Source organism: Notechis scutatus, chromosome 1 (assembly GCF_049901735.1).
Source record: "Notechis scutatus isolate UNSWTSFEM ecotype Mainland chromosome 1, rNotScu1.2, whole genome shotgun sequence".
NCBI lineage: Eukaryota > Metazoa > Chordata > Lepidosauria > Squamata > Elapidae > Notechis > Notechis scutatus.
The window spans coordinates 171,797,179-171,812,338 of NC_142009.1; the positions used below are offsets into that span (position 1 = coordinate 171,797,179).

The 15,160-nt window shown below is 41.7% G+C and overlaps 1 protein-coding gene and 1 long non-coding RNA gene across 3 annotated transcripts in view; one reads left to right on the forward strand and one right to left on the reverse strand.

The window, feature by feature from the left end:
* KIAA2012 (KIAA2012 ortholog) overlaps window positions 1-15,160 on the forward strand; it is a 140,390-nt gene that overhangs the window by 67,510 nt on the left and 57,720 nt on the right. The gene's annotated exons all lie outside the window — the stretch shown is intronic.
* Window positions 10,539-15,160, reverse strand: part of LOC148133098 (uncharacterized) — a 704,593-nt gene continuing 699,971 nt past the window's right edge. The window contains exon 2 of the long non-coding RNA XR_015746562.1: window positions 10,539-10,768. This is a non-coding gene — a long non-coding RNA (uncharacterized LOC148133098). The remainder of the gene's footprint in view (window positions 10,769-15,160) is intronic.

Sequence of the window (15,160 nt, forward strand, 5' to 3'; positions counted from 1 at the left end):
TATGTATGAATGTATGTATGGTATTCAGCTTTGTTTGGGTATTTTCCCACATCATTATAGTTGTGCTTTTAAAGTTGTAGCAACGTTTCGGCAGAATCTCATCTGCCATCATCAGGCTTCTGTATTGTGTTCGTCTGTGAGTCAGACTTTCACAGCCGTTTCTGTTTAAAATTTGGGGCTAGCCTACTGCTGTGCCAGAATGGTGTTTTCTTCATCCTGATTGGTTGGAGTCTTGGTCTGTGTTTATTGGTCTTGGAGTTTGCTGTGTTCTGCTTGATTGGTGTTTCTAATATCTTCTGTCTGTTTTGTAGCTTTTTTTGTCTTGATTGGCTGGCAACATTGTGTTTCCTGTATTGGAGGCTTTTAGTGCAGCTTGGCTCCGAGTAAATGGATGGCTATCATTTATTAGGAAGCTAGGTTTCATCTGGGTACCTGGTTGGGGTGTGTTTGAGCTGGAGGTATCAGGGGGGATCTGTTTGTGCCCAGGTGTTTGCCTGGCTTGTGGTGTGGAGATTTTTTTTTTTTTTTTTTTGAGAGTGCAGGCTTCCAGATAATTGACAGTCTGGTGGAGTCATCTCTTCTATTCATGCTTTCAGGTCTTTTTTCAATCTCTATGGCTTCTCTGATAATTCTGTAGCTGGGGTTTTCTATAGTGGCTAGGGTTTTGGTGCCATTGAAGTTGATGCTATGACCTGTGGCTTTCATGTGTTGGACTAGTGAGGAAGTGTGTTCCAGCTTTTTTACTGCATTTTTGTGTTCATCCAGGCGGGTACTTATTCTTCTATTGGTCTGTCCAATGTATGTGGCAGGGCATGATTCACAGGGGACTTCATATATGCCTTGGTTTTCCAGGTCAATTTTATCTTTGGGGTTTCTTAGGATGGCTGCTATTTTTCTGTCTGTTTTGAAGGCAGTCTTGATGTGATGCCTGTGTAGTATCTTACTGATTTTGTCTGTAGTACCTCTTATGTAGGGCAGGACAGCTGTTCCATAGGCCTGTTCATCTTCTAGGTCTCTATTATGTCTCAGTGTGTTTTTGTGGATCAGGCCTGTGATTTTGCTTTTGTGGAAGCCATTGGCTGTCAGTACTTTGGTCAGGGTGCATAGTTCAGTCTTTATGTGTGTCTTGTCTGCCAAGCGTTTGGTTCTGGCAATTAGTGTTTTGGCCACGGAGTTTATCTGTGCTGGGTGGTGATGGAATTGGGCGTTGAGGTAGCGGTTCATGTGTGTTTTCTTCTGGTATATGGTGTGTCCTAGTGTGCCATCAGTTTTTTTGTAGATTAGTACATCTAGGAATGGTAGTTGTTTGTTTCCGTTTCCATGGTGAATTTGATTTTGGGGTGTGTGCTGTTTAGGTGTGTTAGGAAATTGTTTAGGTTTTCTTTTCCATGGGGCCAAATTACAAATGTGTCATTGATGTATCTTAACCATAGTTTGGGTTTGTGGGTGGCATTGGCTAGGGCTCTGGATTTGAATTCTTCCATGAACAGGTTTGCAATGACGGGTGACAGTGGTGATCCCATGGGGGCTCCTTCAGTTTGCTTGTATCTTTGTCCTTTGTATATGAAATATGTGTTGGTTAAGCAGTGTTCTGCTCGTTCTATGAGGTGTTTGGGAGGTTGGTATTTGTTTTTGATGATTTCTAGTTTGTTTGTTTTATCGGGACTTGAGTGAATAGTGAAACCATGTCGAAACTTACAAGCAGATCTTTTTAGTTTAGTTTAGTTTAGTTTACTTTATTGTCATTGCACCTCATACAATGAAATCAAACACCATCTTCAGTGCACATCATCACCATGCCCATGAAAATAAACACAAACACACATCCTTCACCCTTCACACATTGAACCGGAAATCCCCAACACCACTGCCTTTTGACCAGGGCTGCAATGTGGGAACGCCAGGTCAGGTCCTCTTTTAGGGTAACACCCAGAAACTTAAAACTGGCCACTTGCTCCACTCGGTCTCCATTGATAAGCAAGGGCTGGATGTCTGATCTGTTCCTTCTATAATCCACTATAAACTCCTTGGTCTTATTGGTGTTGAGGACCAAGTTGTTGTCTCCACACCACGAAAGCAACCGGTCCACCTCATCTCGGTAGGCAGACTCATCCCCCCGGAGATAAGTCCCACCACTGTTGTATCATCTGCAAATTTAGCAATAATATTACTAACATGAGTGGGAATGCAGTCATGCACTTAAAGAGTACAGAGTAAGGGACTCAACACACAACCCTGTGGTGTACCAGTGTTAAGAATAAGGGCTGATGAGGTATGATTACCAAATCTGACCCTTTGTGAGCAGCCAGACAGGAAATCCATAATCCAAAGGCAGATTGAATTAGAAAGCCCAAGGTCCAGAAGTTTAGACACTAGTCTATGTGGAAGAATTGTGTTAAGCACAGAACTAAAATCCACAAAAAGCATCCTCACATAGCCCTCCCGCTGTTCTAGATAAGTCAGAGCAGTGTGAAGAGTGATGGCTATAGCGTCCTCTGTAGATCTTTTTTTTTTTTCTGGATGCAAACTGGTGTTTATCAAATGTATGCAGAAGACCAGAAATGATGTGCTGGCAGACCAATTTCTCAAAGCACTTCATGATGATAGGAGTGAGTGCCACTGGTCTGTAACCGTTGAGGTTATTGATAGGGAACTTCTTTGGCAGCAGAACAATGGTGGAAGCCTTCAAACAAGATGGAATAGTGGACTGGGATAAAGACCGATTGAAGATCCTGGTAAAGACTCCAGCCAACTGATCAGCACAGTCTTTAAGCACTTGGCCAGAAATACCGTCAGGACTGGCAGCCTTTCTAGGGTCCACAGCCCTCAGAATGCTCCTCAACAATGAGGTTGGCTGGTAGTTGTGTTTTATCTGTCTCTGATGTCTCCACTTCAAAGTAAGCAAAGAAATGATTCAGTTCCTCTGCCAATGAAGCATCCCCCTCAGCAGGGATGACATTGGTCGGTTGACATTGTAATTTGTTGAATCCCTCGCCACACCTGCCTCAAAGTATTGCTATAAAAATTATCCTCAATCTCCCTCTTATAATCAGTCTTGGCCTTCCGAATACCTTTCTTCAGATTAGCTCTGGCATCACTGTATCTTGCCCCATCACCGGATCTTGCTCTTGTCATGCAAGAGGCACTGGACTTCCTTGGTCATCCAGGGTTTCTGATTGGGATAGATCCTAATACGTTTATCCACAGTGATAGTATCTATGCAGTGTTTGATATAGCACAGAACAGTTGCAGTGTGCACCTCTAGGTCAGGGTGGTAAAAGATGTCCAAATTTGTGTTCTCAAAACAATCCTGAAGTTGTTGGGAAGCATCTTCTGGCCAAGATTTCATTGTCTTTATTATAGGCAGAGCCCGTCTCCTAAGAGGGATGTAAGCTGGTGCTAAAAGCAGTGACATACGGTCTGATTGTCCCAAATGTGGTAATTGTATAACCTTTAGCCATGTTTGATGTTGATATATACTTTGTCCAATATGTTTGCTCCTCTAGTAGCACATTTAACATGCTGATAGAATTTAGGGAGCACTTCTTTTAAATCAGCTTGATTAAAGTCCCCCACTATGACAGCATCAGGATACTTATTCTGCTGATTACTAACAACGCTATACAAGAATCCCAAAGCTATGGTAGTATTGGCATCAGGTGGGAGATTACTGCAGTAATCAAAACCACGCTGAATTCCTGTGGAAGATATATGGGTCTACATTTAAGTGTCATATACTCCAGGTCCATGGAGCAGTGGCTGTCTACAGTCTTTGTATTGATACACCAGCTGTTGTTCACATAAAGGCTTAAACCTCCCCCTTTGATCTTGCCAGAATCTCTATTCCTGTCCTGCCGGTGAGCTATGTAGCTTTCCAGCTCAACAGCTGCATCTGGAATGAGTGAATGAAGCCAAGTTTCTGTGATTAGCAAAATACAGCAGTTCTTGATGAATTTAGTCTTTGCAATCTGTAGCCTTAATTCATCCATTTTGTTAGTCAGAGATCTTGCACTGGTAAGAAATATACTTGGAATTGAAGGCTTGTGTGGAAACTTACTCAGCCTAAAGAAAATCCCAGCACGGCATCCTCTCTTCCTCTTCCTTCTTTTTCCACCTCTTCCTCCTTCCTACAGAGATAGTGATCCATGGTTCCCCCAGGGGCCTAGCTGCTTCCTTCGGTATGTTATGAGAATGTATAAAATCATCCATAATAGCCTTTTCACATTTCAGTCCAATTTGTAACAAGGCTTGCAGACTATAGATGCTCCTTGCCCCACAGGATTCAATCAAGGAATCATATTTCATACTATGTAAACAGAAATGCCGTGTCGAACCCTTGGATGCTTCTCATGGTGTTTTGAGGAGTAAAGTTTGAATACTATAGTTCTAGAGTAGAAGTATCCAACCTTGGCAACTGGGGAATTCTGGGAGTTGAAGTCTACAAGTCTATTTTTTTAAAGAATTTTTTTATTTTTTATACATCTCTTCAATTGAGCAACATGATTCCAGGTTACAGCATTTATACATAGTCATAGTTACATTTCCAACTTTCCCATCTAATTTCATATCGTCATTATCAATTCCACTAATCTTTAAATAAGTTCTTACTTCATATTTCAATTCATTAATTCAGTATCAAAGACATTTCATTCTCACATATATTTTCCATTCTTTATCCCCTATTATTTCCATTTTCAGCTTACCACCTATTTTATTTTACATTATTCATTATTATCTTCATTAATTTTCTCAAAGCTGATATATAATAAACAAACAAAAAAGAATAAAAATAAAATAAAACTAATATATTCAGGATCCACATGGTATATCCCCCAGTCTACAATAAATCTTATGTCTATTCCAGAGATATTCATATAACTATTTCATATTTTTTCTTTGTTTCCACTTAGCCAAAGTTTACCTATTAAATTTTATTAAATTTTCATTCCCCTCCTTTTTAATCATAAGTATAATACTCTCATTACAAATACTTTACATTCCAATATAATCCTTTCTAATTTACCATATTCTCTATTTTCTCATATCCTTTATATAATCAATTACATTTTCTATTTAATATATATACAATAAAAAAAGAAAAAAAGGAAATTAAGTTTCCTTTTTGTTTCTATTTAGCCAAGTTGTCAGGTGGTGCTCCATTCAAAATTCAAGAAAGAAATACTTAGACTCCATAGATTAGAGAAAAGATATCTTTTACTGAAAATGAAGTGGTAGCAACCGTAGAATTCTGAATCTGAGAAATTAGGTGCGCAAATCACATATACAAAGTGATGGAAATGTTCCCACCCCCAATAGTTCAAATGATTCTTCCAATTAAAAGTTCTGAATATGATCATGTGGACATCTTCAGGTGGTGATGAGGCCTCTGTCCATTGACCTTGGCATATTTTGATAAAGGTTTGCAGCTGCGTAGAGAAAAGAAAGCTAAGCGAGAAATAGAAACCTAAACAGGAATTTATACTCCCCCCCTACTCATTTTTATAAGACTAGAATGTAACACCTCCAGCTCACTTCCCAGACTTTACCCCCTCCTCCCCCCGTTACTTATGGCAGCCAAAAGATGCAAAGCAATAGTAGAAGATCTTGAAGGCTGACATTTGGCCCTCCTAGAAAAAGCATTAGTCCTACAAAAGAAAAAGAAACATAAAAGATACTAATTAATAATCAAGTAAATAAAATGGATACATTTCTAGGGTTTATCAGGATACTTTGTACGAAAGGCTTTGATCAGCTTAGGGGCTCTAATATCTTTTTCATTGACCCACTCAGCTTGGGAAGAAGGGAAGTGTTTCCAAGCCACGAGATATTGGAGCCGACCTCTCCATTTGCGAGAGTCCAGAATTTCTTTAACTTCAAAATGTTGTTCACCTTCGATCAGCAATGGTATAGGAGGATCAGGTTGGGTCGGTCTTAAACCAGAAGTATGTTCAGGTTTTAACAAACTAACATGGAAGACCGGGTGGATTCGTCGAAGAGTTTTTGGTAATTTCAGTTGGACTGTCACAGGATTTACAATCCGTTCAATCGTGAAAGGACCCACATATTTAGGACCAAGTTTCTTCGACTTTTGAGTGGTTTGTAGATATCTGGTGGACAAGAAAACTTTTTCGCCCACTTGATACGGTTTCTGAGGAGTTTTCTTTTTGTCTGCAAACTTCTTGTGAGACTGGTGTGCATCATCTAGCGCTTTACGAGTGACTGGCCAATTAAGTTGGAGTTGAGATATCCATTTGTCTAACGACTGGATGTTAGGCCTTTCACGAGGAAGTTCAGGAATGGGTACAAAATCTTGTCCTGACACCACTTTAAATGGGGTAAACCCAGTACTACTGTGTACAGAATTGTTATATGCCACTTTGGCGAAAGGCAATAGGTCAGCCCAATTATCCTGTTGATAGTTTATGTAACATCTAAGGTATTGTTCTAACACTGCATTAGTCCTCTCACAGGCCCCATTGGTTTGGGGATGGTGGGCGGAGCTTAAGCCTTGGGCGGAGCCTATTAACTTCAGGAACTCCCTCCAAAAGTTCGAGGTAAATTGAACCCCTCTGTCAGAAATTATACGTTCAGGAACGCCATGTAATCTATAGATATGTAGTATGAACAGTTTAGCCAACGTTTTTGCAGAGGGAATCTTGGAACAAGGTATGAAGTGTACTTGTTTGGAAAACAAATCGGTTACCACCCAAATAACCGTGTTTCCGGTGCTTTCAGGTAATTCCACTATAAAGTCCATAGAGATTTCCTTCCACGGAGCCATTGGTCTAGCCACATTTTGTAACAGTCCTGCTGGCTTACCAGGAGGTCTCTTTGCTGATGCGCAAATTGAGCAGCTAGCCACATAAGTTTCAATGTCCTTCTTCAACGTAGGCCACCAGAATTGCCGCTTAACCAGGTGTAAGGTTTTCATGAATCCAAAATGGCCAGCCGCTTTAGAATCATGAGCTTGTTGTAATATTTGGCTTCTCAGTGTCTCTGGTACATACAGCTTCGTTCCCATCCAAGCCAAACCATCTCTAACTGTACTAACAGTTCGAATGAGCCAGGAACCAATCATCAAGTTTTAGGGCTTCTTTTAGTTGTGCAGTCAAATCATTCGATAAATCCACTTCTTGTTTCTTCTTTTGAGCTCTAGTGACCACTGGGGCGGCTAGCTGTTTGGTTGAGACAATCGGCCGTATCACTTCCTGGCGAACACTATTATATTTAGGCAGTCTAGATAAAGCATCCACCATGAAATTCCTCCCCCCTGGAATGTACTTCAATGAGAAGTTAAATCGCTTAAAGTACTGGGCCCAGCGAACTTGTTTAGGGGACAGCTTCCGAGGCGTTTTTAAGGCCTCCAAATTCTTATGATCAGTCCATACCTCAAACAGGTGTTTTGCTCCTTCCAAAAAATGTCTCCAAGTCAATAGAGCCCAACGAACTGCAAAAGCTTCTTTTTCCCAGACGGCCCATCTTCTTTCGGTTTCAGATAGTTTGCGGGAGGTATAGGCACAGGGTTGTAAAGTTCCTTTCTCATTGATTTGAAGTAATACCGCTCCCACGGCCATGTCGCTCGCATCGGCTTGGATCATGAAAGGAGCGTCCATGTCTGGGTGCTTTAGCACTGGTTCTGCAGCAAACAGTTGTTTCAGCTTTTCAAAGCTGCTTTGCATTCCATGGACCACTCCAGCGGTTTGCTAGGCCTTGGCTTCACCTCCCCTTTAGTTTTTAGGAGATTTGTGATAGGCATTGCTATCTTAGCAAAAGCTGGGATAAATTGCCGGTAAAAATTGGCAAATCCCAAGAAACTTTGAAGTTGTTTTCTGGTGCGTGGGGGGCCCATTCCAACATGGCACGCACCTTCTCTGGATCCATTTCTATGCCCTCATGTGAGATGCAATACCCCAAATAGTCAATTTTCTCTTGATGGAACTCACATTTGGACAGTTTAGCGTACAATTTGGCGGCTCGCAGTTTCTGTAGGACTGACCGCACTAGTTTCACATGTTCATCCCAAGTTTCCATGTAGATAAGGATGTCATCAAGGTAAACCAAAACTCCCTTGTATAAATGTTCATGTAACACCTGATTGATCATCTGCATGAATACGGCTGGGGCCCCCTGTAGGCCAAATGGGAGAATGTTGAATTGGAAACAACCCATCGGGCAGTTAAAAGCGGTTTTCCACTCATCTCCTTCCTTAATTCGAATTCGGTAGTATGCTTCTCTCAAGTCCAGCTTCGTGAAAAATTTTCCCTTAGCCAGGTGGGCCAGCATGTCCTTCATCAGGGGAAGGGGGTACACGTTTTCCACGGAAATTGCGTTCAGGTTTCTATAGTCAACTACCAAGCGCTTGGAGCCATCTTTCTTTTCACGGAACAGCACTGGGGCCGCTACCCGGGGTCTAGCGGGTTGGATGAAACCACGTTCCAAATTTTTATCGATAAATGATCTCAGCTCTTCTAATTCCTGTGGTGTCATCGAATATAGCTTCGGTTTCGGGAACTTCACCCCAGGTAAAATTTCAATACTACAATCTGTTGACCAATGCGGGGGGAGCTCACTGAAGCTCACTGAGGCCTTTTCACTGAACACTTCCTTTAAATCCCAATATTTCTTCGGAATTTTCTCCTCCCCCTTCAAGTTCTCGGTACCTGTGGAGGCTAACTCAACCGGATTCTGAAGCTTCGGCTGAGATCGCTCCTCCCTTTCCGGTTGCTGATTGGTACGTATGCGCAACGACCCCTTCCTCCAGTTAACGTGGGGGTTCCACTTCCGGAGCCATGGTAATCCCAATATTAGCGGTTGCTCCATCCCAGGGGCCACAATAAAACACAGGGTTTCTTTATGCTCTCCCATGGTCATTTCTAGGGGTTCCGTTATGAAACGTGCAGGGCAGCCCCCCACCACCAATCCATCCAATTGGCAAAAGGCTATGGGCGTTTTTAAAGGTTTTACTCTTAAACCCATTTCCTCTACTACTTTCGTGTTGATTACACACCTCGTGCACCCAGAGTCTAGCAAGGCTAGCATCTCCCCTTCGGCCCCTGAGGTGGGTACCCTCAGTTTCACTGGAATGGTCATAGGGCCCTTGTTTGGACTTACCAGGAAGTTGTCTTCCGAGTCAGATTCACTCTCTTCAGAGGAGGTCGGAGGTCCCAGCTCCTCTCTTTCCAGAGGGGCGACCTCTACAACCTCCCTTGTCTTAAGCGCAGTTTCGTGAGGCTTCGCTGGGGGTTTTTCAGGCTTCCTCCTTCCTTTTGGTGCACCCTTTGGATCCAACTTGGCCGTGCAGTCCGCAGCCTGGTGACCTTCCTTCCCACATCGGAAGCAGGCAGTGGGTTTGGGTCTTGCCGCCATCCCTCCCTTCTGGGGCTTGGGGACTTCTTGAGGACATGGCGGGGAAGGCTTGCACCAACCAGAGGCCCCCCCCCCCGGTGTCTGCTTCGGGTTAGATCAATTTCCACTTCTTCTGCCAGCAAGTACCACATCTGCAAATCATTTGGGTCCCTTCTGGCAATGCATCTCTGGTATACGTCTTCATTTAATCCATCTTTAAACGCTTCTATCAGGGCTCCCTGGGACCAGCCTCGGATATGACATGCCAGCTGTCTCAACTCTTGGGTGTAATCGGCCACTGACCTCCGCGCCTGATTTATAGTCTTCATCCTGATCCTGGCCTTTCGCTCCACCAGTGGGTCCTCAAATCTTGCCCGCAGCGCAGTCATAAAAAGGTTATAATTCAGCAGCTGGGGGGCGTTATCATTATGCAAAGTCACCATCCACTCTGCAGCTATTCCTTCCAGAGCCCTGGTAATACATCTCACTTTGACTGCTTCTGAGGAGAATTCCTCCCCGTATTCTTCCATATAGCTCCAAACTTGTGCTAGGAAAAACCCCAAGTCTTTGGGATTTCCCCCAAATTTTACTTCTAGCGGAGGCAGCTTGGGAGCTCTACGTCTTCTGGCAATTACTCCTTCCCCTGAGGGCCCCAGGGTTGCTGCTTGCTGTTGCTCTGACTCAGGTTGACTTATGGGGGTGGGGGTTGCTCAGCTTCTTCTGGCTGGGGCTGCTTCCCCTTCCCCTTCATACCTTTGTGTGTAGCGTGAGGTTGCCCAAATGTCTCATTGAGGAGTTGCCTGGCTTGGTCCAGTAAAAGCTCTCTCTTTTCCCTCTCTTGCCATGGCTCCTCTCTTCCACGCCGTCGGGTGATGGTGATTCTAGGGGTGGGAGAAACTCCTCTGGATCCTTCCAGCCAACTCCCAATGACCATCTGGGCTTCACAGCTGGAATCTCTTCCAGATTGAGCTCCGCTAACAATTTAGCTTCCTGTGCCTCCTCCAGCAACAAAGACTCTTGGCCTCCAATGGCGCCCAGGTCCTCCTGGTCACTGGTTGGAGATGACATGATGTTCAGACCCCCTCGGAAGAAACTGGATATTTTCTCCGGGTGGGTTGGTAGAGGGAGATTCAGAATAATGTCAGGTGGTGCTCCATTCAAAATTCAAGAAAGAAATACTTAGACTCCATAGATTAGAGAAAAGATATCTTTTACTGAAAATGAAGTGGTAGCAACCGTAGAATTCTGAATCTGAGAAATTAGGCGCGCAAATCACATATACAAAGTGATGGAAATGTTCCCACCCCCAATAGTTCAAATGATTCTTCCAATTAAAAGTTGTGAATATGATCAAGTGGACATCTTCAGGTGGTGATGAGGCCTCTGTCCATTGACCTTGGCATATTTTGATAAAGGTTTGCAGCTGCGTAGAGAAAAGAAAGCTAAGCGAGAAATAGAAACCTAAACAGGAATTTATAATCCCCCACTTCTCATTTTTACAACACTAGAATGTAACACCTCCAGCTCGCTTCCCAGACTTTACCCCCTCCTCCCCCCGTTACTTATGGCAGCCAAAAGATGCAAAGCAATAGTAGAAGATCTTGAAGGCTGACACAAGTTTAACCTATAAAGTTTTATTTAATTTTCATAACACTTTTTGGTCATAATAGCATAATTTTTTCTAGTTTACCATATTCTCTGTTTTTAATGTACATATATACATATATACATATATACATATATACATATACATATACATATACATATACATATATATACATATATATATATATATATATATATATATATATATATATATATATATACACACACATATACATATACATATACATATACATATACATATATATATATATATATATATATATATATATATATATATATATATAAAAGGATTTGCTAACAATAAAGCCCTCTTAATTTCTCTCGCTCTATCTTTATTTTTCTCATATATAATTATATAATAATCTTAAGGTAATTCCCGTAAGTTTTAAACTTCAAATCTCCCCAATCTATATTTCTAAAAAAAGTACCAAAATACAGCTCCATGTGGTATCCCCCCTTTATATTATATTTAACCCATATCTCTAAATCTCTCGGCCTTATAATTTCTTGGAATTTTGACCAGCTTTCCCTTTTCTAAATTTCCCTGGTCTTTCCTCTTAACTCCTCTTTTTTCCTCTAGTATTGTTTTTGTTTTAATCTGCCAATCACTTATTTTTCCCCCACCCTTTCCTGTTCTCTCTTTTGGAATTTTTTCTTGTACAGCTTCTTCTTCTTTTGTTTAATCTTGGGAGCATTTTCCCTTTTATTTATTACATCTATAATCAGTATCTTAGTTTTGATTCCTTTTATATCTTTTTGCAATGTCTCTTGTTCTTTGTGCTCTTCTAAGCTGCTTTCCTCTTCCTTTAACTCCTCCTCCTTGAATTTTTTTGTTCTTCTGTGAACATTAATTTTTCTGCCAGTGTGTCCAATAATTCTATTCTTTCTTTTAACATTCCTCTCACAGTTTGTAGTTCTAACTTGAATTCTTTGCCTATTCCACTTTTTTAAATCAGTTGAGTTATTCTTTATTTTATTAAAAGTCAGAGTCTTTTATTTTAATCCTGGCCAAAAATATCTGTTTGTCTCAGTTCCTCTTGTTAATCCTTCTATCTCCTTGTCACAATCAACACCAAACAGTCCCAAGTTATTATCTTCGCTTGTCCCTTTGCTGCAATCTCCCTTTTTTTAGTGCTTCCAGGGTTATTTTTTTAATAGTCTTTTATTTCATTTTTCATTCACACATTTGTAAGACCAGTAATTTTCCATGAAATCATAAAGAAAAAAGTACCTTTAACCATTAGATGGCGCTCTACATCACTTTCCACTTTTCAAAGTTCTATTTTTCTCTTTTCAATTGTATTAACACTAATTTTCAACCATTAGCTGTTTTAAATGTAGTCAATTCTGGGCAAGTCCAGCATTCTATCCAGTGCATAATTAATGCCAATTTCTGTATCTTATTCCAAATTTAGTCTAATTCCATTGTAGTCCTTTTAAAATCTGGTTTTTTATTCACCTTGCATTTTCCTCTTATTTTTCATTCGTCGCTGCCATACTCTTAAATGAGGGCTCTTTCCTTCTGTTTCTCGGGGTTGTCAAAAAAAAAAAATCAAAATTATTTTGCCTGGTTACATGCAGCTTACCACTTCACTGCTCCAGCACACACTTAAGTCCCAGAAGCTTCCTGTCTTCAGGGAAGCCATTAAAACTGCCACTATCTCTTGTCTTCAAGGCAAGCCAGGGAGGGGAGATGCGGCTCCCCTTGAAGACAGGATGCAGCTCCCCTTGACCTGGCTGGCAGTCTCCCTCTCTTCCCCCACCCCTCCAAGGTGGGTCCGAGATGGATCCGGTCCCATTGGGACCCTCCAACAGGATAAGCATGGATCGAAGCCGCACACGATCACAGTCTTCGGTCAGTCTTTGACAGAAGTGCCACCGGAAGCCCAAGTCCACAAGTCTTAAAGTTGCCAAGATTGGACAGTCCTGTTTTAGAATGAACATTTCTTTTAAGGCAATAATATGAAGTGGAGCATTTCAGACATGATGAGAGGGAGATATAGCGAACCTGTTTGTATCTCAAGAGCATTAAGTGTGTCTACAATTGTAATTTTCATTCTAGGAAACCATCCAACCTTCTGTTACACTGAAAATTGGACATCTGCATATCAAAGGGTGGTATGTTTAAGCCTACATTATTTTCAACCACAGTAAAAGAAAACTAAATATGGAAACAATAAACTCTACAGAAACAAAACCAGAGAAATCTATTATTGTGACATCATTCCAAATGTGCATAATACATTCAATCTTATTTTTACTGGCTAGAATTCTCAGAGGTGGGATTCAAATTTCTTAAGAACCGGTTCTGTGGGCATGGCCTGATTTGTGGGTGTGGCTTGGTCATGTGACTGTGGGCATGGCTTGGTGGTCACGTGACCAGTTGGGCGTGGTTTGGTAGTCATGGCCAACTCGATGTGACTCGCATGGAGAGGTGCCTCGCCTGGCTTCTCCTCACCCATCCCCTCCCAGCCAGTCCTCACTTCGTCTTTCATGTTATGGTGAGAGAGGAAGCTTTTTCAAAGTCATCTTCCCCTTGATACTAGCCAATAAGATGAGATTTTGCTATCAGAAGACCTGATGGACATTTCCAAATATTGTTTATCACCATTCTCTTGGAAAGACTCAGTGGAAAGATTTATAAAGAATAACAGACTTGGAAGAGACCTTGGTGGTTTTCTAGTCCAACCCCTGCTAAAGCATGAGACCCTATACTATTATGGACAAATTTCTTTTTAAAAACCTCCAGTGATGGCATACACACAATTTCTGAAGGCATCCCATTTCTCTGATTAATTGTTCTCACTGTCAGGAAATTTCTTATTTCTAGGTTGGATCTGTTTGATAAGTTTCTCACAGTTACTTCCAGTTGAGCCAAGCACTACCTATTCTATACATTTTTTCTTGCCTGTGTAAAATCTTATTTTTCTCCATTAAATATTTAAATTGTTCTACAGTGGTATTCATTTTACTACAATGATTTTTGCAAAATGCATTAAAGTTTGAAGAATACATTTCTGCTTATACTGACAAAGATTATTCTTTTGGAACATTAAAGTCAAGCAAATATTTCCAATCCTACAATTGAAAACACATTTGAAAGGTATTTTCAAAGCACTCAATTAGTGGATGTCTTACCATTCTTTCTCTTCTCCTCTAATTAAATCTTTCTGCTTTATATTTTTTTTCTTTGTCCTTATTGCAATATTCCAAAATTTTCACAGATCCTTCACAAAGAACCATTTCTAATTTAACTGGAATACAAAACAATCTTTCCGGTCTGGAATTCCTTGACTCACACACACACTCCTCAGCTCCTCAACACTTCTCAATGTTTTCCTTTCCTTTCTGTTATGTACAGAAACATGCTTCTCTTTTACTGCTCTTTTCAAATTAACCCTCCCCTGATGCCTACACCTGGATTTAATTCAGGTAAACCCAAAAGACAATACTTCTTTCCTAAGTTGTCAAAATGGAAAGTGCTCCAAAGAGAATTACTCAGGAGGGTGATATTAGCAATTCATAAACATAATTATCTTGCTCTCAGAAAAGATGGGGACTTAACAAACTATTTAAGCAATGCATGATTAACTGCATAGCACCAAAAAGGCAGATGAGTTGCTCATTGAGACCAACAGTGATACAAGCAAAAAATCAGTCTTGTTAGGAAAGGCTGTCTAATAAAAATGTACCCAGGTCTTCTCTTATTATAAAATCAGCTGTGGAGCTTACTCTCCTCCCTCTTTTGGAAAGATTTACAAACAACTTCCAGCCAGGTTCGCCCTGCAGCCTCGCCCATCCCCACTGGCAGCTCTTGCCTGGGCAGCGGTTTGGTTTTACCTTGCCCAACCTTCCTCCTCCCACAGCTGGTGGTAGAGAGGAAGGCCAGCCCCCTCAGCTCCAGCAATGCCCTGTGTGCTGAGTCCCGATCTGGGGCTCTCCATGCCTGGGGTGTGTGGTGGTGGGTGGTGGTGGCATGCTCCAATTGTTTTCATCGGAGAGAGGGGCTGCAGAGCCTCTCTCGCCGATGGGAAAGCTCTTGCCAAGAAGGCAAGCGGCGGTGGTACATCCCAGAACCTCCCAGTAGTGGGGAGTTTTCTTGGTTGGATCCAGCCACAGCAGCACCAGGGGGAGAAGGAGACCCTTCCCTTCTCCCCAGCACCACGGACACAGCCACACTGCTTCTTCC